The sequence below is a fragment of the Triturus cristatus genome, chromosome 10, assembly GCF_964204655.1.
Source record: "Triturus cristatus chromosome 10, aTriCri1.1, whole genome shotgun sequence".
Taxonomy (NCBI): Eukaryota; Metazoa; Chordata; class Amphibia; order Caudata; family Salamandridae; genus Triturus; species Triturus cristatus.
Genome location: NC_140593.1, coordinates 845,276,722 through 845,302,281, shown reverse-complemented (window position 1 = coordinate 845,302,281; position 25,560 = coordinate 845,276,722). Strand labels below are relative to the sequence as shown.

The following is a 25,560-nucleotide window of genomic DNA, read 5'->3' as shown; positions in this document are numbered from 1 at the left end:
GTATTAAAAATGTACTTATGCAGGCATCGACAGACAAATATCTGATGCCTAAATGCCAGCAAGTACAGCTTGGGAAAGCATCACCTGGGACACACACAGACTAAGCATGAAGGCAGAAAAAGCATGGATATCCGTTTTTCTTCTGAGGTTCAAAATAATTTGTGCAACAATGCGCCGAGTGTAATGAGAAATAGTCAGGCATTGTCAGTTTTGAGTAGGATTCGTATGTTTACCTCTAAAAAAGGGCTCGTCCGGGATTTGAACCCGGGACCTCTCGCACCCTAAGCGAGAATCATACCCCTAGACCAACGAGCCGAGGCACACAAGAGTCGCCTTTTGCACTGGCTCCGGGGGTTATTGGCAGCGAGTTGGTGAATGATTCACCCAAAGCAAGCAACTGCACATGCTGCTCTCTTCTGCAATATGGTTGCTGTCTTTTCCATGGCCGTCATCGAACAAGAAATGAAAATGCCTCCATCCTTCAGACATTTTGTTTGCTCTGGGTGTATGCTCTCGGTGAGGACAATAAAACAATTTCTGCTCTCATGCCTTGCTTTCATCAAGTAGGCCTACCCTTCAGTACAAAAGGACGTGCAAACGAATGGCGCAAACTATCGTCACTTCTCTTTTTGAGCTGTCACTGATGCCCCTGGAGCACAGTACGTCACGCTGGTGAGGGATAGACAGCTTCCATTATCTCAGCTTTCCTATAAGTTGAGAGAGTAAATGCAAACAATAAGCTGCTGTTTCTGCCCGGTCTCGAACGTGGGACCTTTCACGTGTAAAGCGAACGTGATAACCACTACACCACAGAAACAGATACTCTTGCAGCAATCTTCTTGGCATGTAGTGGGCTGGAAAGCACAGACCAAGGGCCAATGTCCATGAAGCTCAACGTTGGACCCTCCTTACCCGATCTCTTTCTTTGGAAGAAAGGAACGAGGACCACTTTTATTCCAAAAGGCGATTTTAAAACCATACCTGAAATCACACTAGAAAAACACTTTGAATTTAATGTTCCTACACTGATGGTCCACCCCAGAAAAGCAGTTGCAAAGAAGTCCGGCACTGAAATTCTATACGCCAAAAGTGGGAAACAGCGTGCAGGGAAAGGAACTTTCTCACCACACACGGCGTCTTATAGCATTGAAAAGAAATGGTCCTATATAATAAGCAGCCTAAAAATAATTCCACAGCATGGGCTCGTCCGGGATTTGAACCCGGGACCTCTCGCACCCGAAGCGAGAATCATACCCCTAGACCAACAAGCCTGACTCCCCTGTCGGCAATTTGAACAATTTCTGATGCGTCTTTCAGAAACAAAGCAGTGCTATTTGGCTGCTCTCTCTCTATGTGAGCCACACAAAGTCATGTTTTCTCTCAAGGTGTTGTTTTTTTCACTCTTGCAAGGAAGGGATCAGCCGATATCCTAGCTGCCAGTGAGCAAAAAAAAGGCACTGATGAGAACTGCAGGCACTTTCTGGCACTTGTACTTCTCTGCAAGTCCTGGACCCTTGCCCCATAAACTTCCACCCCAGAAGCAAGGGAGGGCCTGCCAATTCTTGCTTCTAAGAAAGAAGCGTTTGATTCTTGGATTCAAACATGCTCACTCAGCACTCACATATGCTCAATCAGGCGAGATTTATATGAGTGGCTCGCAGGACTGAAACACTCACCTGGGAGACCCAGGGTGACTGAATTCCCAGAATGGCCATTGTTGGGCAAGTCACCTCCTTTCCTCCTGCCTCAATCTAGAATTGGCTGCAAATCACAAGATAGAGTTCAATGTCCGTGTGTACTGCCTACTCCCAGCTACCTCTCTGTCTTCCTTATGTAAATTAAAATTCGCAAGGGGGGACCAATGACAATCTGCTCCTCCCACATAACCAGGAAGCCCTGTTGAACATGTCTGCCTGTGTTGTTGCAGGGACAGTGCCTTCTCCGCCCAAAAGGTGGCAGGAGAGCCTCACAACAAAGATGGGATCAACTGCTTAATGAGAAACCAGCACGGCAGTTAGTGTGATGGAGTGCAAATTTAACGGAAGGTGTGCCTGAGGTGTCCCTTCCAGGAATACATGGAATTGTGATTGAGGGCCCAGCCTGAACGTTGGTGGATTTCTCGTCATATGTTACAGGTCCGTGCAAAGATTGTGGTGTGTGGGGAATGCACTGCAAAAAACAGGACGATTTAAGGGTGTAAAAGAGACCTGTCAGAAGTGGGATTTGAACCCACGCCTCCATGAGGAGACCAGAAGTCTCAGTTGCACTGAAGATCAAGCTCTCTTGAGTCTGGCGCCTTAGACCACTCGGCCATCCTGACAGCCATGGCTATGTACAGGTCTGACTCTTCTGTCTGCACTTGCCAATGTTTGCACTTACAGCGTTCGCAGCAATGTCACAGGTGTAAAGGCCCCACAATACAACATGGCATGATAAAAAAAAAAGCTAGGCACAAGAGCGACCACTGATGGATGCGGATTACTTTGTTTCGTCTTGGAAAAGTAAAGGAAGTTTCCGACGGCTCGCAGGGTTCATGGACCGCCTCTTCTTAAGCTTGCATTGAGATAATAAGGTTTTAGAGGGTGCACATAAAAGCAGCTCATGCACAGTCTCGAACCGGGGACCTTTCGCGTGTTAGGCGAATGTGATGACCACTACACTACAGAAACTAACTTGCCGTGTTTTACTGTTAGAGCAAGGTTCCTCTCAAGGATTCTCTCTACTTCTATTCTGCTGTATCAGCAGCCACTCAGAAAGCGAGGAGCAAGTGTGAAAACTGCAGAGATATCAGCCAACATGCTTGCAATTAGACGTATTAAAAATTTACTTATGCAGGCATCGACAGACAAATATCTGATGCCTAAATGCCAGCAAGTACAGCTTGGGAAAGCATCACCTGGGACACACACAGACTAAGCATGAAGGCAGAAATAGCATGGATATCCGTTTTTCTTCTGAGGTTCAAAATAATTTGTGCAACAATGCGCCGAGTGTAATGAGAAATAGTCAGGCATTGTCAGTTTTGAGTAGGATTCGTATGTTTACCTCTAAAAAAGGGCTCGTCCGGGATTTGAACCCGGGACCTCTCGCACCCTAAGCGAGAATCATACCCCTAGACCAACGAGCCGAGGCACACAAGAGTCACATTTTGCACTGGCTCCGGGGGTTATTGGCAGCGAGTTGGTGAATGATTCACCCAAAGCAAGCAACTGCACATGCTGCTCTCTTCTGCAATATGGTTGCTGTCTTTTCCACGGCCGTCATCGAACAAGAAATGAAAATGCCTCCATCCTTCAGACATTTTGTTTGCTCTAGGTGTATGCTCTCGGTGAGGACAATAAAACAATTTCTGCTCTCATGCCTTGCTTTCATCAAGTAGGCCCACCCTTCAGTACAAAAGGACGTGCAAACGAATGGCGCAAACTATCGTCACTTCTCTTTTTGAGCTGTCACTGATGCCCCTGGAGCACAGTACGTCACGCTGGGGAGGGATAGACAGCTTCCATTATCTCAGCTTTCCTATAAGTTGAGAGAGTAAATGCAAACAATAAGCTGCTGTTTCTGCCCGGTCTCGAACCTGGGACCTTTCACGTGTAAAGTGAACGTGATAACCACTACACCACAGAAACAGATACTCTTGCAGCAATCTTCTTGGCATGTAGTGGGCTGGAAAGCACAGACCAAGGGCCAATGTCCATGAAGCTCAACGTTGGACCCTCCTTACCCGATCTCTTTCTTTGGAAGAAAGGAACGAGGACCACTTTTATTCCAAAAGGCGATTTTAAAACCATACCTGAAATCACACTAGAAAAACACTTTGAATTTAATGTTCCTACACTGATGGTCCACCCCAGAAAAGCAGTTGCAAAGAAGTCCGGCACTGAAATTCTATACGCCAAAAGTGGGAAACAGCGTGCAGGGAAAGGAACTTTCTCACCATACACGGCGTCTTATAGCATTGAAAAGAAGTAATGGTCCTATATAATAAGCAGCCTAAAAATATTTCCACAGCATGGGCTTGTCCGGGATTTGAACCCGGGACCTCTCGCACCCGAAGCGAGAATCATACCCCTAGACCAACAAGCCTGATTCCCCTGTCGGCAATTTGAACAATTTCTGATGCGTCTTTCAGAAACAAAGCAGTGCTATTTGGCTGCTCTCTCTCTATGTGAGCCACACAAAGTCATGTTTTCTCTCAAGGTGTTGTTTTTTTCACTCTTGCAAGGAAGGGATGAGCCGATACCCTAGCTGCCAGTGAGCAGAAAAAAGGCACTGATGTGAACTGCAGGCACTTTCTGGCACTTGTACTTCTCTGCAAGTCCTGGACCCTTGCCCCATAAACTTCCACCCCAGAAGCAAGGGAGGGCCTGCCAATTCTTGCTCCTAAGAAAGAGGCATTTGATTCTTGGATTAAAACATGCTCACTCAGCACTCGATCAGTCTCGATCAGGCGAGATTTATATGAGTGGCTCGCAGGACTGAAACACTCACCTGGGAGACCCAGGGTGGCTGAATTCCCAGAATGGCCATTGTTGGGCAAGTCTCCTCCTTTCCTCCTGCCTCAATCTAGAATTGGCTGCAAATCACAAGATAGAGTTCAATGTCCGTGTGTACTGCCTACTCCCAGCTACCTTTCTGTCTTCCTTATGTAAATTAAAATTCGCAAGGGGGGACCAATGACAATCTGCTCCTCCCACATAACCAGGAAGCCCTGTTGAACATGTCTGCCTGTGTTGTTGCAGGGACAGTGCCTTCTCCGCCCAAAAGGTGGCAGGAGAGCCTCACAACAAAGATGGGATCAACTGCTTAATGAGAAACCAGCACGGCAGTTAGTGTGATGGAGTGCAAATTTAACGGAAGGTGTGCCTGAGGTGTCCCTTCCAGGAATACATGGAATTGTGATTGAGGGCCCAGCCTGATCGTTGGTGGATTTCTCGTCATATGTTACAGGTCCATGCAAAGATTGTGGTGTGTGGGGAATGCACTGCAAAAAACAGGACGATTTAAGGGTGTAAAAGAGACCTGTCAGAAGTGGGATTTGAACCCACGCCTCCATGAGGAGACCAGAAGTCTCAGTTGCACTGAAGATCAAGCTCTCTTGAGTCTGGCGCCTTAGACCACTCGGCCATCCTGACAGCCCTGGCTATGTACAGGTCTGACTCTTCTGTCTGCACTTGCTAATGTTTGAACTTACAGCGTTCGCAGCAATGTCACAGGTGTAAAGGCCCCACAATACAACATGGCATGATAAAAAAAAAGCTAGGCACAAGAGCGACCACTGATGGATGCGGATTACTTTGTTTCGTCTTGGAAAAGTAAAGGAAGTTTCCCACGGCTCGCTGGGTTCATGGACCGCCTCTTCTTAAGCTTGCATTGAGATAATAAGGTTTTAGAGGGTGCACATAAAAGCAGCTCATGCACAGTGTTTCTGCCCGGTCTCGAAACGGGGACCTTTCGCGTGTGAGGCGAACGTGATGACCACTACACTACAGAAACTAACTTGCTGTGTTTTACTGTTAGAGCAAGGTTCCTCTCAAGGATTCTCTCTACTTCTATTCTGCTGTATCAGCAGCCACTCAGAAAGCGAGGAGCAAGTGTGAAAACTGCAGAGATATCAGCCAACATGCTTGCAATTAGACGTATAAAAAATTTACTTATGCAGGCATCGACATACAAATATCTGATGCCTAAATGCCAGCAAGTACAGCTTGGGAAAGCATCACCTGGGACACACACAGACTAAGCATGAAGGCAGAAAAAGCATGGATATCCGTTTTTCTTCTGAGGTTCAAAATAATTTGTGCAACAATGCGCCGAGTGTAATGAGAAATAGTCAGGCATTGTCAGTTTTGAGTAGGATTCGTATGTTTACCTCTAAAAAAGGGCTCGCCCGGGATTTGAACCCGGGACCTCTCGCACCCTAAGCGAGAATCATACCCCTAGACCAACGAGCCGAGGCACACAAGAGTCACCTTTTGCACTGGCTCCGGGGGTTATTGGCAGCGAGTTGGTGAATGATTCACCCAAAGCAAGCAACTGCACATGCTGCTCTCTTCTGCAATATGGTTGCTGTCTTTTCCATGGCCGTCATCGAACAAGAAATGAAAATGCCTCCATCCTTCAGACATTTTGTTTGCTCTGGGTATATGCTCTCGGTGAGGACAATAAAACAATTTCTGCTCTCATGCCTTGCTTTCATCAAGTAGGCCCACCCTTCAGTACAAAAGGACGTGCAAACGAATGGCGCAAACTATCGTCACTTCTCTTTTTGAGCTGTCACTGATGCCCCTGGAGCACAGTACGTCACGCTGGTGAGGGATAGACAGCTTCCATTATCTCAGCTTTCCTATAAGTTGAGAGAGTAAATGCAAACAATAAGCTGCTGTTTCTGCCCGGTCTCGAACGTGGGACCTTTCACGTGTAAAGCGAACGTGATAACCACTACACCACAGAAACAGATACTCTTGCAGCAATCTTCTTGGCATGTAGTGGGCTGGAAAGCACAGACCAAGGGCCAATGTCCATGAAGCTCAACGTTGGACCCTCCTTACCTGATCTCTTTCTTTGGAAGAAAGGAACGAGGACCACTTTTATTCCAAAAGGCGATTTTAAAACCATACCTGAAATCACACTAGAAAAACACTTTGAATTTAATGTTCCTACACTGATGGTCCACCCCAGAAAAGCAGTTGCAAAGAAGTCCGGCACTGAAATTCTATACGCCAAAAGTGGGAAACAGCGTGCAGGGAAAGGAACTTTCTCACCATACACGGCGTCTTATAGCATTGAAAAGAAATGGTCCTATATAATAAGCAGCCTAAAAATAATTCCACAGCATGGGCTCGTCCGGGATTTGAACCCGGGACCTCTCGCACCCGAAGCGAGAATCATACCCCTAGACCAACAAGCCTGACTCCCCTGTCGGCAATTTGAACAATTTCTGATGCGTCTTTCAGAAACAAAGCAGTGCTATTTGGCTGCTCTCTCTCTATGTGAGCCACACAAAGTCATGTTTTCTCTCAAGGTGTTGTTTTTTTCACTCTTGCAAGGAAGGGATCAGCCGATATCCTAGCTGCCAGTGAGCAGAAAAAAGGCACTGATGAGAACTGCAGGCACTTTCTGGCACTTGTACTTCTCTGCAAGTCCTGGACCCTTGCCCCATAAACTTCCACCCCAGAAGCAAGGGAGGGCCTGCCAATTCTTGCTTCTAAGAAAGAAGCGTTTGATTCTTGGATTCAAACATGCTCACTCAGCGCTCACATATGCTCGATCAGGCGAGATTTATATGAGTGGCTCGCAGGACTGAAACACTCACCTGGGAGACCCAGGGTGACTGAATTCCCAGAATGGCCATTGTTGGGCAAGTCACCTCCTTTCCTCCTGCCTCAATCTAGAATTGGCTGCAAATCACAAGATAGAGTTCAATGTCCGTGTGTACTGCCTACTCCCAGCTACCTCTCTGTCTTCCTTATGTAAATTAAAATTCGCAAGGGGGGACCAATGACAATCTGCTCCTCCCACATAACCAGGAAGCCCTGTTGAACATGTCTGCCTGTGTTGTTGCAGGGACAGTGCCTTCTCCGCCCAAAAGGTGGCAGGAGAGCCTCACAACAAAGATGGGATCAACTGCTTAATGAGAAACCAGCACGGCAGTTAGTGTGATGGAGTGCAAATTTAACGGAAGGTGTGCCTGAGGTGTCCCTTCCAGGAATACATGGAATTGTGATTGAGGGCCCAGCCTGATCGTTGGTGGATTTCTCGTCATATGTTACAGGTCCATGCAAAGATTGTGGTGTGTGGGGAATGCACTGCAAAAAACAGGACGATTTAAGGGTGTAAAAGAGACCTGTCAGAAGTGGGATTTGAACCCACGCCTCCATGAGGAGACCAGAAGTCTCAGTTGCACTGAAGATCAAGCTCTCTTGAGTCTGGCGCCTTAGACCACTCGGCCATCATGACAGCCCTGGCTATGTACAGGTCTGACTCTTCTGTCTGCACTTGCCAATGTTTGCACTTACAGCGTTCGCAGCAATGTCACAGGTGTAAAGGCCCCACAATACAACATGGCATGATAAAAAAAAAAGCTAGGCACAAGAGCGACCACTGATGGATGCGGATTACTTTGTTTCGTCTTGGAAAAGTAAAGGAAGTTTCCCACGGCTCGCAGGGTTCATGGACCGCCTCTTCTTAAGCTTGCATTGAGATAATAAGGTTTTAGAGGGTGCACATAAAAGCAGCTCATGCACAGTGTTTCTGCCCGGTCTCGAACCGGGGACCTTTCGCGTGTTAGGCGAACGTGATGACCACTACACTACAGAAACTAACTTGCTGTGTTTTACTGTTAGAGCAAGGTTCCTCTCAAGGATTCTCTCTACTTCTATTCTGCTGTATCAGCAGCCACTCAGAAAGCGAGGAGCAAGTGTGAAAACTGCAGAGATATCAGCCAACATGCTTGCAATTAGACGTATTAAAAATGTACTTATGCAGGCATCGACAGACAAATATCTGATGCCTAAATGCCAGCAAGTACAGCTTGGGAAAGCATCACCTGGGACACACACAGACTAAGCATGAAGGCAGAAAAAGCATGGATATCCGTTTTTCTTCTGAGGTTCAAAATAATTTGTGCAACAATGCGCCGAGTGTAATGAGAAATAGTCAGGCATTGTGAGTTTTGAGTAGGATTCGTATGTTTACCTCTAAAAAAGGGCTCGTCCGGGATTTGAACCCTGGACCTCTCGCACCCTAAGCGAGAATCATACCCCTAGACCAACGAGCCGAGGCACACAAGAGTCACCTTTTGCACTGGCTCCGGGTGTTATTGGCAGCGAGTTGGTGAATGATTCACCCAAAGCAAGCAACTGCACATGCTGCTCTCTTCTGCAATATGGTTGCTGTCTTTTCCATGGCCGTCATCGAACAAGAAATGAAAATGCCTCCATCCTTCAGACATTTTGTTTGCTCTAGGTGTATGCTCTCGGTGAGGACAATAAAACAATTTCTGCTTTCATGCCTTGCTTTCATCAAGTAGGCCCACCCTTCAGTACAAAAGGACGTGCAAACGAATGGCGCAAACTATCGTCACTTCTCTTTTTGAGCTGTCACTGATGCCCCTGGAGCACAGTACGTCACGCTGGTGAGGGATAGACAGCTTCCATTATCTCAGCTTTCCTATAAGTTGAGAGAGTAAATGCAAACAATAAGCTGCTGTTTCTGCCCGGTCTCGAACCTGGGACCTTTCACGTGTAAAGCGAACGTGATAACCACTACACCACAGAAACAGATACTCTTGCAGCAATCTTCTTGGCATGTAGTGGGCTGGAAAGCACAGACCAAGGGCCAATGTCCATGAAGCTCAACGTTGGACCCTCCTTACCCGATCTCTTTCTTTGGAAGAAAGGAAAGAGGACCACTTTTATTCCAAAAGGCGATTTTAAAACCATACCTGAAATCACACTAGAAAAACACTTTGAATTTAATGTTCCTACACTGATGGTCCACCCCAGAAAAGCAGTTGCAAAGAAGTCCGGCACTGAAATTCTATACGCCAAAAGTGGGAAACAGCGTGCAGGGAAAGGAACTTTCTCACCATACACGGCGTCTTATAGCATTGAAAAGAAGAAATGGTCCTATATAATAAGCAGCCTATAAATAATTCCACAGCATGGGCTCGTCCGGGATTTGAACCCGGGACCTCTCGCACCCGAAGCGAGAATCATACCTCTAGACCAACAAGCCTGATTCCCCTGTCGGCAATTTGAACAATTTCTGATGCGTCTTTCAGAAACAAAGCAGTGCTATTTGGCTGCTCTCTCTCTATGTGAGCCACACAAAGTCATGTTTTCTCTCAAGGTGTTGTTTTTTTCACTCTTGCAAGGAAGGGATGAGCCGATATCCTAGCTGCCAGTGAGCAGAAAAAAGGCACTGATGAGAACTGCAGGCACTTTCTGGCACTTGTACTTCTCTGCAAGTCCTGGACCCTTGCCCCATAAACTTCCACCCCAGAAGCAAGGGAGGGCCTGCCAATTCTTGCTCCTAAGAAAGAGGCATTTGATTCTTGGATTCAAACATGCTCACTCAGCGCTCGATCAGGCTCGATCAGGTGAGATTTATATGAGTGGCTCGCAGGACTGAAACACTCACCTGGGAGACCCAGGGTGGCTGAATTCCCAGAATGGCCATTGTTGGGCAAGTCACCTCCTTTCCTCCTGCCTCAATCTAGAATTGGCTGCAAATCACAAGATAGAGTTCAATGTGCGTGTGTACTGCCTACTCCCAGCTACCTTTCTGTCTTCCTTATGTAAATTAAAATTCGCAAGGGGGGACCAATGACAATCTGCTCCTCCCACATAACCAGGAAGCCCTGTTGAACATGTCTGCCTGTGTTGTTGCAGGGACAGTGTCTTCTCCGCCCAAAAGGTGGCAGGAGAGCCTCACAACAAAGATGGGATCAACTGCTTAATGAGAAACCAGCACGGCAGTTAGTGTGATGGAGTGCAAATTTAACGGAAGGTGTGCCTGAGGTGTCCCTTCCAGGAATACATGGAATTGTGATTGAGGGCCCAGCCTGATCGTTGGTGGATTTCTCGTCATATGTTACAGGTCCATGCAAAGATTGTGGTGTGTGGGGAATGCACTGCAAAAAACAGGACGATTTAAGGGTGTAAAAGAGACCTGTCAGAAGTGGGATTTGAACCCACGCCTCCATGAGGAGACCAGAAGTCTCAGTTGCACTGAAGATCAAGCTCTCTTGAGTCTGGCGCCTTAGACCACTCGGCCATCCTGACAGCCCTGGCTATGTACAGGTCTGACTCTTCTGTCTGCACTTGCTAATGTTTGAACTTACAGCGTTCGCAGCAATGTCACAGGTGTAAAGGCCCCACAATACAACATGGCATGATAAAAAAAAAGCTAGGCACAAGAGCGACCACTGATGGATGCGGATTACTTTGTTTCGTCTTGCAAAAGTAAAGGAAGTTTCCCACGGCTCGCAGGGTTCATGGACCGCCTCTTCTTAAGCTTGCATTGAGATAATAAGGTTTTAGAGGGTGCACATAAAAGCAGCTCATGCACAGTGTTTCTGCCCGGTCTCGAACCGGGGACCTTTCGCGTGTTAGTCGAACGTGATGACCACTACACTACAGAAACTAACTTGCTGCGTTTTACTGTTAGAGCAAGGTTCCTCTCAAGGATTCTCTCTACTTCTATTCTGCTGTATCAGCAGCCACTCAGAAAGGGAGGAGCAAGTGTGAAAACTGCAGAGATATCAGCCAACATGCTTGCAATTAGACGTATTAAAAATTTACTTATGCAGGCATCGACAGACAAATATCTGATGCCTAAATGCCAGCAAGTACAGCTTGGGAAAGCATCACCTGGGACACACACAGACTAAGCATGAAGGCAGAAAAAGCATGGATATCCGTTTTTCTTCTGAGGTTCAAAATAATTTGTGCAACAATGCGCCGAGTGTAATGAGAAATAGTCAGGCATTGTGAGTTTTGAGTAGGATTCGTATGTTTACCTCTAAAAAAGGGCTCGTCCGGGATTTAAACCAAGGACCTCTCGCACCCTAAGCGAGAATCATACCCCTAGACCAACGAGCCGAGGCACACAAGAGTCACCTTTTGCACTGGCTCCGGGGGTTATTGGCAGCGAGTTGGTGAATGATTCACCGAAAGCAAGCAACTGCACATGCTGCTCTCTTCTGCAATATGGTTGCTGTCTTTTCCATGGCCGTCATCGAACAAGAAATGAAAATGCCTCCATCCTTCAGACATTTTGTTTGCTCTAGGTGTATGCTCTCGGTGAGGACAATAAAACAATTTCTGCTCTCATGCCTTGCTTTCATCAAGTAGGCCCACCCTTCAGTACAAAAGGACGTGCAAACGAATGGCGCAAACTATCGTCACTTCTCTTTTTGAGCTGTCACTGATGCCCCTGGAGCACAGTACGTCACGCTGGTGAGGGATAGACAGCTTCCATTATCTCAGCTTTCCTATAAGTTGAGAGAGTAAATGCAAACAATAAACTGCTGTTTCTGCCCGGTTTCGAACCAGGGACCTTTCGCGTGTAAAGCGAACGTGATAACCACTACACCACAGAAAAAGATGCTCTTGCAGCAATCTTCTTGGCATGTAGTGGGCTGGAAAGCACAGACCAAGGGCCAATGTCCATGAAGCTCAACGTTGGACCCTCCTTACCCGATCTCTTTCTTTGGAAGAAAGGAACGAGGACCACTTTTATTCCAAAAGGCGATTTTAAAACCATACCTGAAATCACACTAGAAAAACACTTTGAATTTAATGTTCCTACACTGATGGTCCACCCCAGAAAAGCAGTTGCAAAGAAGTCCGGCACTGAAATTCTATACGCCAAAAGTGGGAAACAGCGTGCAGGGAAAGGAACTTTCTCACCATACACGGCGTCTTATAGCATTGAAAAGAAGAAATGGTCCTATTTAATAAGCAGCCTAAAAATAATTTCCCACCATGGGCTCGTCCGGGATTTGAACCCGGGACCTCTCGCACCCGAAGCGAGAATCATACCCCTAGACCAACAAGCCTGATTCGCCTGTCGGCAATTTGAACAATTTCTGATGCGTCTTTCAGAAACAAAGCAGTGCTATTTGGCTGCTCTCTCTCTATGTGAGCCACACAAAGTCATGTTTTCTCTCAAGGTGTTGTTTTTTTCACTCTTGCAAGGAAGGGATCAGCCGATATCCTAGCTGCCAGTGAGCAGAAAAAAGGCACTGATGAGAACTGCAGGCACTTTCTGGCACTTGTACTTCTCTGCAAGTCCTGGACCCTTGCCCCATAAACTTCCACCCCAGAAGCAAGGGAGGGCCTGCCAATTCTTGCTCCTAAGAAAGAGGCATTTGATTCTTGGATTCAAACATGCTCACTCAGCACTCGATCAGGCGAGATTCATATGAGTGGCTCGCAGGACTGAAACACTCACCTGGGAGACCCAGGGTGGCTGAATTCCCAGAATGGCCATTGTTGGGCAAGTCACCTCCTTTCCTCCTGCCTCAATCTAGAATTGGCTGCAAATCACAAGATAGAGTTCAATGTCCGTGTGTACTGCCTACTCCCAGCTACCTTTCTGTCTTCCTTATGTAAATTAAAATTCGCAAGGGGGGACCAATGACAATCTGCTCCTCCCACATAACCAGGAAGCCCCGTTGAACATGTCTGCCTGTGTTGTTGCAGGGACAGTGCCTTCTCCGCCCAAAAGGTGGCAGGAGAGCCTCACAACAAAGATGGGATCAACTGCTTAATGAGAAACCAGCACGGCAGTTAGTGTGATGGAGTGCAAATTTAACGGAAGGTGTGCCTGAGGTGTCCCTTCCAGGAATACATGGAATTGTGATTGAGGGCCCAGCCTGATCGTTGGTGGATTTCTCGTCATATGTTACAGGTCCATGCAAAGATTGTGGTGTGTGGGGAATGCACTGCAAAAAACAGGACGATTTAAGGGTGTAAAAGAGACCTGTCAGAAGTGGGATTTGAACCCACGCCTCCATGAGGAGACCAGAAGTCTCAGTTGCACTGAAGATCAAGCTCTCTTGAGTCTGGCGCCTTAGATCACTCGGCCATCCTGACAGCCCTGGCTATGTACAGGTCTGACTCTTCTGTCTGTACTTGCTAATGTTTGAACTTACAGCGTTCGCAGCAATGTCACAGGTGTAAAGGCCCCACAATACAACATGGCATGATAAAAAAAAAGCTAGGCACAAGAGCGACCACTGATGGATGCGGATTACTTTGTTTCGTCTTGCAAAAGTAAAGGAAGTTTCCCACGGCTCGCTGGGTTCATGGACCGCCTCTTCTTAAGCTTGCATTGAGATAATAAGGTTTTAGAGGGTGCACATAAAAGCAGCTCATGCACAGTGTTTCTGCCCGGTCTCGACCCGGGGACCTTTCGCGTGTTAGGCGAACGTGATGACCACTACACTACAGAAACTAACTTGCTGTGTTTTACTGTTAGAGCAAGGTTCCTCTCAAGGATTCTCTCTACTTCTATTCTGCTGTATCAGCAGCCACTCAGAAAGGGAGGAGCAAGTGTGAAAACTGCAGAGATATCAGCCAACATGCTTGCAATTAGACGTATTAAAAATGTACTTATGCAGGCATCGACAGACAAATATCTGATGCCTAAATGCCAGCAAGTACAGCTTGGGAAAGCATCACCTGGGACACACACAGACTAAGCATGAAGGCAGAAAAAGCATGGATATCCGTTTTTCTTCTGAGGTTCAAAATAATTTGTGCAACAATGCGCCGAGTGTAATGAGAAATAGTCAGGCATTGTGAGTTTTGAGTAGGATTCGTATGTTTACCTCTAAAAAAGGGCTCGTCCGGGATTTAAACCCAGGACCTCTCGCACCCTAAGCGAGAATCATACCCCTAGACCAACGAGCCGAGGCACACAAGAGTCACCTTTTGCACTGGCTCCGGGGGTTATTGGCAGCGAGTTGGTGAATGATTCACCCAAAGCAGCAACTGCACATGCTGCTCTCTTCTGCAATATGGTTGCTGTCTTTTCCATGGCCGTCATCGAACAAGAAATGAAAATGCCTCCATCCTTCAGACATTTTGTTTGCTCTAGGTGTATGCTCTCGGTGAGGACAATAAAACAATTTCTGCTCTCATGCCTTGCTTTCATCAAGTAGGCCCACCCTTCAGTACAAAAGGACGTGCAAACGAATGGCGCAAACTATCGTCACTTCTCTTTTTGAGCTGTCACTGACGCCCCTGGAGCACAGTACATCATGCTGGTGAGGGATAGACAGCTTCCATTATCTCAGCTTTCCTATAAGTTGAGAGAGTAAATGCGAACAATAAGCTGCTGTTTCTGCCCGGTCTCGAACCAGGGACCTTTCGCGTGTAAAGCGAACGTGATAACCACTACACCACAGAAACAGATACTCTTGCAGCAATCTTCTTGGCATGTAGTGGGCTGGAAAGCACAGACCAAGGGCCAATGTCCATGAAGCTCAACGTTGGACCCTCCTTACCCAATCTCTTTCTTTGGAAGAAAGGAACGAGGACCACTTTTATTCCAAAAGGCGATTTTAAAACCATACCTGAAATCACACTAGAAAAACACTTTGAATTTAATGTTCCTACACTGATGGTCCACCCCAGAAAAGCAGTTGCAAAAAAGTCCGGCACTGAAATTCTATACGCCAAAAGTGGGAAACAGCGTGCAGGGAAAGGAACTTTCTCACCATACACGGCGTCTTATAGCATTGAAAAGAAGAAATGGTCCTATATAATAAGCAGCCTAAAAATAATTCCACAGCATGGGCTCGTCCGGGATTTGAACCCAGGACCTCTCGCACCCGAAGCAAGAATCATACCCCTAGACCAACGAGCCTGACTCCCCTGTCGGCAATTTGAACAATTTCTGATGCGTCTTTCAGAAACAAAGCAGTGCTATTTGGCTGCTCTCTCTCTATGTGAGCCACACAAAGTCATGTTTTCTCTCAAGGTGTTGTTTTTTTCACTCTTGCAAGGAAGGGATCAGCCGATATCCTAGCTGCCAGTGAGCAGAAAAAAGGCACTGATGAGAACTGCAGGCACTTTCTGGCACTTGTACTTCTCTGCAAGTCCTGGACCCTTGCCCCATAAACTTCCACCCCAGAAGCAAGGGAGGGCCTGCCAATTCTTGCTTTTAAGAAAGAAGCGTTTGATTCTTGGATTCAAACATGCTCACTCAGCGCTCACATGTGCTCGATCAGGCGAGATTTATATGAGTGGCTCGCAGGACTGAAACACTCACCTGGGAGACCCAGGGTGACTGAATTCCCAGAATGGCCATTGTTGGGCAAGTCACCTCCTTTCCTCCTGCCTCAATCTAGAATTGGCTGCAAATCACAAGATAGAGTTCAATGTCCGTGTGTACTGCCTACTCCCAGCTACCTCTCTGTCTTCCTTATGTAAATTAAAATTCGCAAGGGGGGACCAATGACAATCTGCTCCTCCCACATAACCAGGAAGCCCTGTTGAACATGTCTGCCTGTGTTGTTGCAGGGACAGTGCCTTCTCCACCCAAAAGGTGGCAGGAGAGCCTCACAACAAAGATGGGATCAACTGCTTAATGAGAAACCAGCACGGCAGTTAGGGTGATGGAGTGCAAATTTAACGGAAGGTGTGCCTGAGGTGTCCCTTCCAGGAATACATGGAATTGTGATTGAGGGCCCAGCCTGATCGTTGGTGGATTTCTCGTCATATGTTACAGGTCCGTGCAAAGATTGTGGTGTGTGGGGAATGCACTGCAAAAAACAGGACGATTTAAGTGTGTAAAAGAGACCTGTCAGAAGTGGGATTTGAACCCACGCCTCCATGAGGAGACCAGCAGTCTCAGTTGCACTGAAGATCAAGCTCTCTTGAGTCTGGCGCCTTAGACCACTCGGCCATCCTGACAGCCCTGGCTATGTACAGGTCTGACTCTTCTGTCTGCACTTGCTAATGTTTGCACTTACAGCGTTCGCAGCAATGTCACAGGTGTAAAGGCCCCACAATACAACATGGCATGATAAAAAAAAAGCTAGGCACAAGAGCGACCACTGATGGATGCGGATTACTTTGTTTCGTCTTGCAAAAGTAAAGGAAGTTTCCCACGGCTCACTGGGTTCATGGACCGCCTCATCTTAAGCTTGCATTGAGATAATAAGGTTTTAGAGGGTGCACATAAAAGCAGCTCATGCACAGTGTTTCTGCCCGGTCTCGAACCGGGGACCTTTCGCGTGTTAGTCGAACGTGATGACCACTACACTACAGAAACTAACTTGCTGTGTTTTACTGTTAGAGCAAGGTTCCTCTCAAGGATTCTCTCTACTTCTATTCTGCTGTATCAGCAGCCACTCAGAAAGGGAGGAGCAAGTGTGAAAACTGCAGAGATATCAGCCAACATGCTTGCAATTAGACGTATTAAAAATGTACTTATGCAGGCATCGACAGACAAATATCTGATGCCTAAATGCCAGCAAGTACAGCTTGGGAAAGCATCACCTGGGACACACACAGACTAAGCATGAAGGCAGAAAAAGCATGGATATCCGTTTTTCTTCTGAGGTTCAAAATAATTTGTGCAACAATGCGCCAAGTGTAATGAGAAATAGTCAGGCATTGTGAGTTTTGAGTAGGATTCGTATGTTTACCTCTAAAAAAGGGCTCGTCCGGGATTTAAACCCAGGACCTCTCGCACCCTAAGCGAGAATCATACCCCTAGACCAACGAGCCGAGGCACACAAGAGTCACCTTTTGCACTGGCTCCGGGGGTTATTGGCAGCGAGTTGGTGAATGATTCACCCAAAGCAGCAACTGCACATGCTGCTCTCTTCTGCAATATGGTTGCTGTCTTTTCCATGGCCGTCATCGAACAAGAAATGAAAATGCCTCCATCCTTCAGACATTTTGTTTGCTCTAGGTGTATGCTCTCGGTGAGGACAATAAAACAATTTCTGCTCTCATGCCTTGCTTTCATCAAGTAGGCCCACCCTTCAGTACAAAAGGACGTGCAAACGAATGGCGCAAACTATCGTCACTTCTCTTTTTGAGCTGTCACTGACGCCCCTGGAGCGCAGTACGTCATGCTGGTGAGGGATAGACAGCTTCCATTATCTCAGCTTTCCTATAAGTTGAGAGAGTAAATGCGAACAATAAGCTGCTGTTTCTGCCCGGTCTCGAACCAGGGACCTTTCGCGTGTAAAGCGAACGTGATAACCACTACACCACAGAAACAGATACTCTTGCAGCAATCTTCTTGGCATGTAGTGGTCTGGAAAGCACAGACCAAGGGCCAATGTCCATGAAGCTCAACGTTGGACCCTCCTTACCCAATCTCTTTCTTTGGAAGAAAGGAACGAGGACCACTTTTATTCCAAAAGGCGATTTTAAAACCATACCTGAAATCACACTAGAAAAACACTTTGAATTTAATGTTCCTACACTGATGGTCCACCCCAGAAAAGCAGTTGCAAAAAAGTCCGGCACTGAAATTCTATACGCCAAAAGTGGGAAACAGCGTGCAGGGAAAGGAACTTTCTCACCATACACGGCGTCTTATAGCATTGAAAAGAAGAAATGGTCCTATATAATAAGCAGCCTAAAAATAATTCCACAGCATGGGCTCGTCCGGGATTTGAACCCAGGACCTCTCGCACCCGAAGCAAGAATCATACCCCTAGACCAACGAGCCTGACTCCCCTGTCGGCAATTTGAACAATTTCTGATGCGTCTTTCAGAAACAAAGCAGTGCTATTTGGCTGCTCTCTCTCTATGTGAGCCACACAAAGTCATGTTTTCTCTCAAGGTGTTGTTTTTTTCACTCTTGCAAGGAAGGGATCAGCCGATATCCTAGCTGCCAGTGAGCAGAAAAAAGGCACTGATGAGAACTGCAGGCACTTTCTGGCACTTGTACTTCTCTGCAAGTCCTGGACCCTTGCCCCATAAACTTCCACCCCAGAAGCAAGGGAGGGCCTGCCAATTCTTGCTTCTAAGAAAGAAGCGTTTGATTCTTGGATTCAAACATGCTCACTCAGCGCTCACATGTGCTCGATCAGGCGAGATTTATATGAGTGGCTCGCAGGACTGAAACACTCACCTGGGAGACCCAGGGTGACTGAATTCCCAGAATGGCCATTGTTGGGCAAGTCACCTCCTTTCCTCCTGCCTCAATCTAGAATTGGCTGCAAATCACAAGATAGAGTTCAATGTCCGTGTGTACTGCCTACTCCCAGCTACCTCTCTGTCTTCCTTATGTAAATTAAAATTCGCAAGGGGGGACCAATGACAATCTGCTCCTCCCACATAACCAGGAAGCCCTGTTGAACATGTCTGCCTGTGTTGTTGCAGGGACAGTGCCTTCTCCACCCAAAAGGTGGCAGGAGAGCCTCACAACAAAGATGGGATCAACTGCTTAATGAGAAACCAGCACGGCAGTTAGGGTGATGGAGTGCAAATTTAACGGAAGGTGTGCCTGAGGTGTCCCTTCCAGGAATACATGGAATTGTGATTGAGGGCCCAGCCTGATCGTTGGTGGATTTCTCGTCATATGTTACAGGTCCGTGCAAAGATTGTGGTGTGTGGGGAATGCACTGCAAAAAACAGGACGATTTAAGTGTGTAAAAGAGACCTGTCAGAAGTGGGATTTGAACCCACGCCTTCATGAGGAGACCAGCAGTCTCAGTTGCACTGAAGATCAAGCTCTCTTGAGTCTGGCGCCTTAGACCACTCGGCCATCCTGACAGCCCTGGCTATGTACAGGTCTGACTCTTCTGTCTGCACTTGCTAATGTTTGCACTTACAGCGTTCGCAGCAATGTCACAGGTGTAAAGGCCCCACAATACAACATGGCATGATAAAAAAAAAGCTAGGCACAAGAGCGACCACTGATGGATGCGGATTACTTTGTTTCGTCTTGCAAAAGTAAAGGAAGTTTCCCACGGCTCACTGGGTTCATGGACCGCCTCATCTTAAGCTTGCATTGAGATAATAAGGTTTTAGAGGGTGCACATAAAAGCAGCTCATGCACAGTGTTTCTGCCCGGTCTCGAACCGGGGACCTTTCGCGTGTTAGTCGAACGTGATGACCACTACACTACAGAAACTAACTTGCTGTGTTTTACTGTTAGAGCAAGGTTCCTCTCAAGGATTCTCTCTACTTCTATTCTGCTGTATCAGCAGCCACTCAGAAAGGGAGGAGCAAGTGTGAAAACTGCAGAGATATCAGCCAACATGCTTGCAATTAGACGTATTAAAAATTTACTTATGCAGGCATCGACAGACAAATATCTGATGCCTAAATGCCAGCAAGTACAGCTTGGGAAAGCATCACCTGGGACACACACAGACTAAGCATGAAGGCAGAAAAAGCATGGATATCCGTTTTTCTTCTGAGGTTCAAAATAATTTGTGCAACAATGCGCCGAGTGTAATGAGAAATAGTCAGGCATTGTGAGTTTTGAGTAGGATTCGTATGTTTACCTCTAAAAAAGGGCTCGTCCGGGATTTAAACCAAGGACCTCTCGCACCCTAAGCGAGAATCATACCCCTAGACCAACGAGCCGAGGCACACAAGAGTCACCTTTTGCACTGGCTCCGGGGGTTATTGGCAGCGAGTTGGTGAATGATTCACCGAAAGCAAGCAACTGCACATGCTGCTCTCTTCTGCAATATGGTTGCTGTCTTTTCCATGGCCGTCATCGAACAAGAAATGAAAATGCCTCCATCCTTCAGACATTTTGTTTGCTCTAGGTGTATGCTCTCGGTGAGGACAATAAAACAATTTCTGCTCTCATGCCTTGCTTTCATCAAGTAGGCCCACCCTTCAGTACAAAAGGACGTGCAAACGAATGGCGCAAACTATCGGCACTTCTCTTTTTGAGCTGTCACTGATGCCCCTGGAGCACAGTACGTCACGCTGGTGAGGGATAGACAGCTTCCATTATCTCAGCTTTCCTATAAGTTGAGAGAGTAAATGCAAACAATAAACTGCTGTTTCTGCCCGGTTTCGAACCAGGGACCTTTCGCGTGTAAAGCGAACGTGATAACCACTACACCACAGAAACAGATACTCTTGCAGCAATCTTCTTGGCATGTAGTGGGCTGGAAAGCACAGACCAAGGGCCAATGTCCATGAAGCTCAACGTTGGACCCTCCTTACCCGATCTCTTTCTTTGGAAGAAAGGAACGAGGACCACTTTTATTCCAAAAGGCGATTTTAAAACCATACCTGAAATCACACTAGAAAAACACTTTGAATTTAATGTTCCTACACTGATGGTCCACCCCAGAAAAGCAGTTGCAAAGAAGTCCGGCACTGAAATTCTATACGCCAAAAGTGGGAAACAGCGTGCAGGGAAAGGAACTTTCTCACCATACACGGCGTCTTATAGCATTGAAAAGAAGAAATGGTCCTATTTAATAAGCAGCCTAAAAATAATTCCCCACCATGGGCTCGTCCGGGATTTGAACCCGGGACCTCTCGCACCCGAAGCGAGAATCATACCCCTAGACCAACAAGCCTGATTCGCCTGTCGGCAATTTGAACAATTTCTGATGCGTCTTTCAGAAACAAAGCAGTGCTATTTGGCTGCTATCTCTCTATGTGAGCCACACAAAGTCATGTTTTCTCTCAAGGTGTTGTTTTTTTCACTCTTGCAAGGAAGGGATCAGCCGATATCCTAGCTGCCAGTGAGCAGAAAAAAGGCACTGATGAGAACTGCAGGCACTTTCTGGCACTTGTACTTCTCTGCAAGTCCTGGACCCTTGCCCCATAAACTTCCACCCCAGAAGCAAGGGAGGGCCTGCCAATTCTTGCTCCTAAGAAAGAGGCATTTGATTCTTGGATTCAAACATGCTCACTCAGCACTCAATCAGGCGAGATTTATATGAGTGGCTCGCAGGACTGAAACACTCACCTGGGAGACCCAGGGTGACTGAATTCCCAGAATGGCCATTGTTGGGCAAGTCACCTCCTTTCCTCCTGCCTCAATCTAGAATTGGCTGCAAATCACAAGATAGAGTTCAATGTCCGTGTGTACTGCCTACTCCCAGCTACCTCTCTGTCTTCCTTATGTAAATTAAAATTCGCAAGGGGGGACCAATGACAATCTGCTCCTCCCACATAACCAGGAAGCCCTGTTGAACATGTCTGCCTGTGTTGTTGCAGGGACAGTGCCTTCTCCACCCAAAAGGTGGCAGGAGAGCCTCACAACAAAGATGGGATCAACTGCTTAATGAGAAACCAGCACGGCAGTTAGGGTGATGGAGTGCAAATTTAACGGAAGGTGTGCCTGAGGTGTCCCTTCCAGGAATACATGGAATTGTGATTGAGGGCCCAGCCTGATCGTTGGTGGATTTCTCGTCATATGTTACAGGTCCGTGCAAAGATTGTGGTGTGTGGGGAATGCACTGCAAAAAACAGGACGATTTAAGTGTGTAAAAGAGACCTGTCAGAAGTGGGATTTGAACCCACGCCTCCATGAGGAGACCAGCAGTCTCAGTTGCACTGAAGATCAAGCTCTCTTGAGTCTGGCGCCTTAGACCACTCGGCCATCCTGACAGCCCTGGCTATGTACAGGTCTGACTCTTCTGTCTGCACTTGCTAATGTTTGCACTTACAGCGTTCGCAGCAATGTCACAGGTGTAAAGGCCCCACAATACAACATGGCATGATAAAAAAAAAGCTAGGCACAAGAGCGACCACTGATGGATGCGGATTACTTTGTTTCGTCTTGCAAAAGTAAAGGAAGTTTCCCACGGCTCACTGGGTTCATGGACCGCCTCATCTTAAGCTTGCATTGAGATAATAAGGTTTTAGAGGGTGCACATAAAAGCAGCTCATGCACAGTGTTTCTGCCCGGTCTCGAACCGGGGACCTTTCGCGTGTTAGTCGAACGTGATGACCACTACACTACAGAAACTAACTTGCTGTGTTTTACTGTTAGAGCAAGGTTCCTCTCAAGGATTCTCTCTACTTCTATTCTGCTGTATCAGCAGCCACTCAGAAAGGGAGGAGCAAGTGTGAAAACTGCAGAGATATCAGCCAACATGCTTGCAATTAGACGTATTAAAAATGTACTTATGCAGGCATCGACAGACAAATATCTGATGCCTAAATGCCAGCAAGTACAGCTTGGGAAAGCATCACCTGGGACACACACAGACTAAGCATGAAGGCAGAAAAAGCATGGATATCCGTTTTTCTTCTGAGGTTCAAAATAATTTGTGCAACAATGCGCCGAGTGTAATGAGAAATAGTCAGGCATTGTGAGTTTTGAGTAGGATTCGTATGTTTACCTCTAAAAAAGGGCTCGTCCGGGATTTAAACCCAGGACCTCTCGCACCCTAAGCGAGAATCATACCCCTAGACCAACGAGCCGAGGCACACAAGAGTCACCTTTTGCACTGGCTCCGGGGGTTATTGGCAGCGAGTTGGTGAATGATTCACCCAAAGCAGCAACTGCACATGCTGCTCTCTTCTGCAATATGGTTGCTGTCTTTTCCATGGCCGTCATCGAACAAGAAATGAAAATGCCTCCATCCTTCAGACATTTTGTTTGCTCTAGGTGTATGCTCTCGGTGAGGACAATAAAACAATTTCTGCTCTCATGCCTTGCTTTCATCAAGTAGGCCCACCCTTCAGTACAAAAGGACGTGCAAACGAATGGCGCAAACTATCGTCACTTCTCTTTTTGAGCTGTCACTGACGCCCCTGGAGCACAGTACGTCATGCTGGTGAGGGATAGACAGCTTCCATTATCTCAGCTTTCCTATAAGTTGAGAGAGTAAATGCGAACAATAAGCTGCTGTTTCTGCCCGGTCTCGAACCAGGGACCTTTCGCGTGTAAAGCGAACGTGATAACCACTACACCACAGAAACAGATACTCTTGCAGCAATCTTCTTGGCATGTAGTGGGCTGGAAAGCACAGACCAAGGGCCAATGTCCATGAAGCTCAACGTTGGACCCTCCTTACCCAATCTCTTTCTTTGGAAGAAAGGAACGAGGACCACTTTTATTCCAAAAGGCGATTTTAAAACCATACCTGAAATCACACTAGAAAAACACTTTGAATTTAATGTTCCTACACTGATGGTCCACCCCAGAAAAGCAGTTGCAAAGAAGTCCGGCACTGAAATTCTATACGCCAAAAGTGGGAAACAGCGTGCAGGGAAAGGAACTTTCTCACCATACACGGCGTCTTATAGCATTGAAAAGAAGAAATGGTCCTATATAATAAGCAGCCTAAAAATAATTCCACAGCATGGGCTCGTCCGGGATTTGAACCCAGGACCTCTCGCACCCGAAGCAAGAATCATACCCCTAGACCAACGAGCCTGACTCCCCTGTCGGCAATTTGAACAATTTCTGATGCGTCTTTCAGAAACAAAGCAGTGCTATTTGGCTGCTCTCTCTCTATGTGAGCCACACAAAGTCATGTTTTCTCTCAAGGTGTTGTTTTTTTCACTCTTGCAAGGAAGGGATCAGCCGATATCCTAGCTGCCAGTGAGCAGAAAAAAGGCACTGATGAGAACTGCAGGCACTTTCTGGCACTTGTACTTCTCTGCAAGTCCTGGACCCTTGCCCCATAAACTTCCACCCCAGAAGCAAGGGAGGGCCTGCCAATTCTTGCTTCTAAGAAAGAAGCGTTTGATTCTTGGATTCAAACATGCTCACTCAGCGCTCACATGTGCTCGATCAGGCGAGATTTATATGAGTGGCTCGCAGGACTGAAACACTCACCTGGGAGACCCAGGGTGACTGAATTCCCAGAATGGCCATTGTTGGGCAAGTCACCTCCTTTCCTCCTGCCTCAATCTAGAATTGGCTGCAAATCACAAGATAGAGTTCAATGTCCGTGTGTACTGCCTACTCCCAGCTACCTCTCTGTCTTCCTTATGTAAATTAAAATTCGCAAGGGGGGACCAATGACAATCTGCTCCTCCCACATAACCAGGAAGCCCTGTTGAACATGTCTGCCTGTGTTGTTGCAGGGACAGTGCCTTCTCCACCCAAAAGGTGGCAGGAGAGCCTCACAACAAAGATGGGATCAACTGCTTAATGAGAAACCAGCACGGCAGTTAGGGTGATGGAGTGCAAATTTAACGGAAGGTGTGCCTGAGGTGTCCCTTCCAGGAATACATGGAATTGTGATTGAGGGCCCAGCCTGATCGTTGGTGGATTTCTCGTCATATGTTACAGGTCCGTGCAAAGATTGTGGTGTGTGGGGAATGCACTGCAAAAAACAGGACGATTTAAGTGTGTAAAAGAGACCTGTCAGAAGTGGGATTTGAACCCACGCCTCCATGAGGAGACCAGCAGTCTCAGTTGCACTGAAGATCAAGCTCTCTTGAGTCTGGCGCCTTAGACCACTCGGCCATCCTGACAGCCCTGGCTATGTACAGGTCTGACTCTTCTGTCTGCACTTGCTAATGTTTGCACTTACAGCGTTCGCAGCAATGTCACAGGTGTAAAGGCCCCACAATACAACATGGCATAATAAAAAAAAAGCTAGGTACAAGAGCGACCACTGATGGATGCGGATTACTTTGTTTTGTCTTGCAAAAGTAAAGGAAGTTTCCCACGGCTCGCTGGGTTCATGGACCGCCTCTTCTTAAGCTTGCAATGAGATAATAAGGTTTTAGAGGGTGCACATAAAAGCAGCTCATGCACAGTGTTTCTGCCCGGTCTCGAACCGGGGACCTTTCGCGTATTAGGTGAACGTGATGACCACTACACTACAGAAACTAACTTGCTGTGTTTTACTGTTAGAGCAAGGTTCCTCTCAAGGATTCTCTCTACTTCTATTCTGCTGTATCAGCAGCCACTCAGAAAGGGAGGAGCAAGTGTGAAAACTGCAGGGATATCAGCCAACATGCTTGCAATTAGACGTATTAAAAATGTACTTATGCAGGCATCGACAGACAAATATCTGATGCCTAAATGCCAGCAAGTACAGCTTGGGAAAGCATCACCTGGGACACACACAGACTAAGCATGAAGGCAGAAAAAGCATGGATATCCGTTTTTCTTCTGAGGTTCAAAATA

At 46.9% G+C, this 25,560-nt stretch overlaps 16 non-coding genes across 16 annotated transcripts; all 16 read right to left on the bottom strand.

Moving 5' to 3' along the window:
- Positions 1 to 243: 243 nt before the first annotated feature.
- On the bottom strand, positions 244 to 315 carry TRNAP-AGG (transfer RNA proline (anticodon AGG)). Its single transcript has one exon. It is a non-coding gene; the product is annotated as a tRNA-Pro (tRNA).
- Positions 316 to 1,199: 884 nt separating this feature from the next.
- Positions 1,200 to 1,271, bottom strand: TRNAP-CGG (transfer RNA proline (anticodon CGG)). Its single transcript has one exon. It is a non-coding gene; the product is annotated as a tRNA-Pro (tRNA).
- Positions 1,272 to 2,208: 937 nt separating this feature from the next.
- On the bottom strand, positions 2,209 to 2,320 carry TRNAL-CAA (transfer RNA leucine (anticodon CAA)). Its single transcript has 2 exons — positions 2,283 to 2,320; positions 2,209 to 2,254 (listed from the first exon to the last, which is right to left on the bottom strand). It is a non-coding gene; the product is annotated as a tRNA-Leu (tRNA).
- A 735-nt stretch (positions 2,321 to 3,055) lies between these two features.
- On the bottom strand, positions 3,056 to 3,127 carry TRNAP-AGG (transfer RNA proline (anticodon AGG)). The gene has a single exon. It is a non-coding gene; the product is annotated as a tRNA-Pro (tRNA).
- An 887-nt stretch (positions 3,128 to 4,014) lies between these two features.
- On the bottom strand, positions 4,015 to 4,086 carry TRNAP-CGG (transfer RNA proline (anticodon CGG)). The gene has a single exon. It is a non-coding gene; the product is annotated as a tRNA-Pro (tRNA).
- Positions 4,087 to 5,023: 937 nt separating this feature from the next.
- On the bottom strand, positions 5,024 to 5,135 carry TRNAL-CAA (transfer RNA leucine (anticodon CAA)). The gene is made up of 2 exons: positions 5,098 to 5,135; positions 5,024 to 5,069 (listed from the first exon to the last, which is right to left on the bottom strand). It is a non-coding gene; the product is annotated as a tRNA-Leu (tRNA).
- Positions 5,136 to 6,838: 1,703 nt separating this feature from the next.
- TRNAP-CGG (transfer RNA proline (anticodon CGG)) lies at positions 6,839 to 6,910 on the bottom strand. Its single transcript has one exon. It is a non-coding gene; the product is annotated as a tRNA-Pro (tRNA).
- A 1,338-nt stretch (positions 6,911 to 8,248) lies between these two features.
- On the bottom strand, positions 8,249 to 8,321 carry TRNAV-AAC (transfer RNA valine (anticodon AAC)). Its single transcript has one exon. It is a non-coding gene; the product is annotated as a tRNA-Val (tRNA).
- A 1,345-nt stretch (positions 8,322 to 9,666) lies between these two features.
- TRNAP-CGG (transfer RNA proline (anticodon CGG)) lies at positions 9,667 to 9,738 on the bottom strand. Its single transcript has one exon. It is a non-coding gene; the product is annotated as a tRNA-Pro (tRNA).
- A 937-nt stretch (positions 9,739 to 10,675) lies between these two features.
- TRNAL-CAA (transfer RNA leucine (anticodon CAA)) lies at positions 10,676 to 10,787 on the bottom strand. The gene is made up of 2 exons: positions 10,750 to 10,787; positions 10,676 to 10,721 (listed from the first exon to the last, which is right to left on the bottom strand). It is a non-coding gene; the product is annotated as a tRNA-Leu (tRNA).
- A 1,706-nt stretch (positions 10,788 to 12,493) lies between these two features.
- On the bottom strand, positions 12,494 to 12,565 carry TRNAP-CGG (transfer RNA proline (anticodon CGG)). Its single transcript has one exon. It is a non-coding gene; the product is annotated as a tRNA-Pro (tRNA).
- A 2,286-nt stretch (positions 12,566 to 14,851) lies between these two features.
- On the bottom strand, positions 14,852 to 14,924 carry TRNAV-UAC (transfer RNA valine (anticodon UAC)). Its single transcript has one exon. It is a non-coding gene; the product is annotated as a tRNA-Val (tRNA).
- Positions 14,925 to 17,677: 2,753 nt separating this feature from the next.
- On the bottom strand, positions 17,678 to 17,750 carry TRNAV-UAC (transfer RNA valine (anticodon UAC)). Its single transcript has one exon. It is a non-coding gene; the product is annotated as a tRNA-Val (tRNA).
- Positions 17,751 to 20,504: 2,754 nt separating this feature from the next.
- On the bottom strand, positions 20,505 to 20,577 carry TRNAV-UAC (transfer RNA valine (anticodon UAC)). The gene has a single exon. It is a non-coding gene; the product is annotated as a tRNA-Val (tRNA).
- Positions 20,578 to 20,962: 385 nt separating this feature from the next.
- TRNAP-CGG (transfer RNA proline (anticodon CGG)) lies at positions 20,963 to 21,034 on the bottom strand. Its single transcript has one exon. It is a non-coding gene; the product is annotated as a tRNA-Pro (tRNA).
- Positions 21,035 to 23,320: 2,286 nt separating this feature from the next.
- Positions 23,321 to 23,393, bottom strand: TRNAV-UAC (transfer RNA valine (anticodon UAC)). The gene has a single exon. It is a non-coding gene; the product is annotated as a tRNA-Val (tRNA).
- Positions 23,394 to 25,560: the final 2,167 nt, after the last annotated feature.